This window comes from Tupaia chinensis, unplaced genomic scaffold, assembly GCF_000334495.1.
Source record: "Tupaia chinensis unplaced genomic scaffold, TupChi_1.0 Scaffold144269_1, whole genome shotgun sequence".
Classification (NCBI taxonomy): domain Eukaryota; kingdom Metazoa; phylum Chordata; class Mammalia; order Scandentia; family Tupaiidae; genus Tupaia; species Tupaia belangeri.
In genome coordinates, this window is record NW_006204127.1 from 1,137,757 (window position 1) to 1,142,023 (window position 4,267).

Genomic DNA, 4,267 nt, shown 5'->3' on the forward strand with positions numbered 1-4,267 from the left:
GGGAAAGGCTACTGCATAACAGATCTTGGGAGCAAAGCAAGGTGCCCCACGGCAAGCACCTGTCACCACGCTCTTGCTTTAGGTACTTAAGTTACAGTAATAGGTAGAGGGACACGGCAGTGGGCCTGGGACAGCCTGCCGGGTCGGAGAGCATAGAGAAGTGATCATAAGAATGGCCTATTTTTTTCTAAAAAAATGTCTTCAATATTTTTTTTTCCTTTTTTTTACTATAGGGCACGTGCGCTTGCCAGATAGACAGAGAGAGATAGAGAGACAGAAAGCGAGAAATCACCCCCCAGGGGGGATGGCCACTCCGCAATCCCTTCTTCTCCATTCTCCTCTCGGGATCTTGGGCACACACACACATGCGCCCGGCGTGAGTTTAAGCGGCCGGGTCCGGGATGCGAACCGCAGTTGACTACATAGGAGTCCAGCAACATAGCCATTACGCTAACTGCTGGTCCCAATGTTTTCAATATTAACATACAGTTTAGTTAGAAGAATACCAGCCCCATATTATCACGGAGATTTTCCTAGGAAAATCATGGTTACTGCCAGGGAGTAGGGGAGGCATACAGGGATATCTCTAGTTTAAATTACTTTTGGAATTTTGGTTTTTAAATCTCTGCATTGTTGTCTGAGAACATGGAATATGCATTAATGCTAAGTATGTGAACTCTATTGAAGGCATGACAACAGACCTCATCTATGGTCAATTACTGAAAATAGACTGGAAGGGAATGCCTAGTCAGTAATTGCTGGCCACAGGTTCAAGGTATGTATACTAGAACAAATGGGCTAATGGTTATTTGAATCACCTGGCACCTCACTAACTTCTTGTTCATATACCCCATTAAATGCTGAGTTGTATTAATCTCCCAATATGATGATGGGTGTTTCCATTTCTCTTTTAAATTTGCTCATTATCTTATTTTATATATTTTGAGGCTACACAATTACATATATACACAAAAGTTCAAAATCTGTATATCTCTCTTATGAATTGGATGGACCTTTACATTATGGAACAATCTTTTTTATTCCTAACAAAGTTTTTGTTTTAAAGGCTATTTTTATCTGATATTAATTAACAGTGATGTTAACTTGGTTAGTGTTCACCTGCTGTCTTTACCAGTCATCTATTTTCAACTCATTTGTGTTTTTATGTTTTAGGTATATCTATTATAAACTTCATATAGGTGGAATTAAAAAAAAAAGTAATAATGCCATTCACTGGGGTCACTGGGATCACTGGGATCACCTCCTCTGAAGTTTCTAATTACCCTATTTGGCATATGCTCCCTCCATACCACACATTTTTCTGCCTTCTTCTGTTTGGATTATTAATAGCATCCAAGCTAATACTATTTTACTGGTTAGCCCTATAACTTTTAACAAGACACACCTGACTTTAGACTTCCAGTTTAATACCCTGAGTGGTGCAAGCCCTTTGAAGGCTTGAAATCTAGTCACACCTGCCCCGCCCCTTACACGTTACTTCAGTTCAGTGAACACACATGAACACGTCCTCAGGTACTCCTTCTCCCTGTGGCTTGGTATGTGGTTAGTTTGTTTACATTTACCCACATGGCTGCTTTGGTCTTTCCTCCTTATTCCTTCTTATGTTTCAGGCAAGAGAGTCCTGCTGCGAGCTCATCCTCCTTCCTGAAAGATCTCTCTGTTTTTTTTTTTTTTTTGGAGAGGTTTTTGCTATAGGACACATGCACTTGCCAGAAAGAGAGAGACAGAGAGACAGAAAGTGAGATATTTCCTCTGGGGGATATGGTCACGCCACAATCCCTTCTCCTCCATCCTCCTCTCAGGATCTTGGGCACGCACGCACACATGCCCAGCGTGAGTTTAAGCCACCAAGTCCGGGACTCGAACAGAATCCATGACATAGCCATCATGCCCACTGCTGGTCCCATATCTCTTTAGGAAGTCCCTTTAGTGAGGCAAATACCCTCACTTTTTCCTTATGGAAGACCTTTGTTTTGCCCTTATTTTTATATGGAACTTAGGCATAAAATTTTAGGCTGACAGTTACCTTTCTCTAGCAGTTTTACAGATGTGCCACTGTGTTCCAGCTTTCAATTTCTTTTTATTTTTTGTCTTTATGTTGGGATGTGTACCTAAAGAGAAACAGCATTTAGTGTGACACGTTTTTCTCTTTTTTTTGAATCTTTTTAAGTTCCTGTATCTACATACAGATTTTCCTTTACCCTGCTTAGGATTTGTTGAGCTTTCAGAATCAAAGGATTTATATCTCATCAGTATAAGATAATCCAAACTCTGCCTCCATTTTTGTTATTTTGATTCTCCTGAGAGTCCAATTTGAGTCACTTAAACCACGTGCCCATGTGTCTCTTCATCTTGTTCATGTTTTTCATCTACTCTAGAGAGATGAAGAAACGCAGCACTGGGGAGATAATTCTTCAGCTCTACTCGTTACCACTTCTCTGTGGATCAGCTGTCTAAGCTGCCGCCATGCCTATCCGCTGAGTCCAGTTTTACTCCTCTCATTTTTATGAGTGTTTTTGATGGTATACTTCTGTTTTACTTTTTAAATTTATATTTCTTCAGTCAGTTCAGACATAAGGCTTTTCTATTGTACATATCTGAAGTTCTGGGGGGCCTGGTATTCAATTTTTCTGTTTGTTCTTCTTTTTTACTCTCATGGTGGTTTGGATCCTCAAATATTTTGCAGCCTGGGGAGGAAGGCATATGTTTTCCGTCAGGGAAAACATCCTTCTGGACCTGAGTTAAGATGTGTTTCTGCTGAGAGATTTGTGTTAGCTTTATAAAATGTGGGTTTTGTTTGTTTGTTTGTTTGTTTATTGAGAGATTTTTGCTATAGGGAGCATGTGCTTGCCAGAAAGAGAGCGACAGAGACAGAAAGCGAGAAATCACCGGCCACACCATAATCTCGTCTCCTCCCATCTCCTCTCAGGATTTTGGGCATGCATGCACACGTGCACAGAGAAAGCCACTGGGCCCGGGATTCACACCTCAGTCAACCATGTGCAAGTCCAACACCTTAACCACTACACCACCTGCTGGCCCCTTAAAATGTTTTTATTTATTTATTTTATGGGAGTGTCCAAGAGAAAGAGAGAAAGAAGCACCCTCAAACAAGTCTCATGCTGCAGCCCCCACCCTTCCTTCACTTGACGTGTTCAGGTCAACCAGGGACCAAAGCCCAGTCTTCCCTGCGGATCCAACTTCTTTTGAGCCACCAGCTGGATTCAGACTCGTATTCACTTTGCCAGGCCACTCTGAGTGTTTCCCAGCAGGGATTTAAATGTTGAGTTCTCAACTTGTAGCAGTGTAAATTCAAAGTATGTATGAGCAGACCTTTGGTTACATATTCCTTACAACAGACTACTCTCCACATGCTCACGCTAACCAAGCACGCACAGCATCCATCCCAGAAACCAGTTCTATCATTTTGTCTGTTTGGCTAGTTCCCTTCTGAGGCATAACACTTTATATTTAGTCTATTCTTTTGTTAAAGGCACAACCTCTTAAAGCAGTGTTTTTGAAACCGCTGCCCAGTCCCATTAGCACTTAGTGAATTAGTTCAATGCTGTGGTTCTCAGCCTGGTCTGTGCATTAGAATCAGCCAGGGAGGCTTCCAAGTCCTAACTCCTGAGCCACGGCCCAAGACCAATGAAGTCAGACTCACTGACGGCGGGACCCACCCTGGCATATCTGCACAGCTCCCGGGTGACATGGGAACAGTTAGAACTGAGAACCACCATCATGACCACCATTTCACGATGGAGTTGAGTGGGATGGAATAGAGCAGGAGCGCCGGCACCACCCCTGGTGAGTACTGTGTACACGCGCTGCTAAGGGGAGTGGACCCCACATGGCGACCCTCGCTCGAATCCTCAGGTCCGTCAGCCTGAAACACGAGGCTTGTGTGTAGGTGCCCAAGATCCACTGGGCTAAAGGAGTGGAGGAAGATCACAGCATGACCAGACCCTGACAAGGGTGTGTGTACTCTCTCTGACACACACACACACACTCTCATGTGTACACCCATGCACTTTATCCTGAATAAAACTGCTGAACAGTACCTCAATTTTTTTAAAAAGGAGAAAACTGGGCACTGCTATAAAATTAGCTACTTTGAGGTGTGTGTGACTGTGTAAATTATCCTATTTATTGTGGTTTTCCCTTTTAAAATAAACTTAGAAAAGTTAGGCTTCTTGATTAGCAAGGTTAGAAGCTGTCCTCAGACTAGACGACGCTTCAGAAGCCT

General features: G+C 42.8%; 1 protein-coding gene across 1 annotated transcript in view; it reads right to left on the bottom strand.

Moving 5' to 3' along the window:
- Positions 1–4,267, bottom strand: part of LOC102485167 (small conductance calcium-activated potassium channel protein 2) — a gene marked incomplete at its 5' end in the record, with an annotated part of 170,767 nt that overhangs the window by 57,162 nt on the left and 109,338 nt on the right.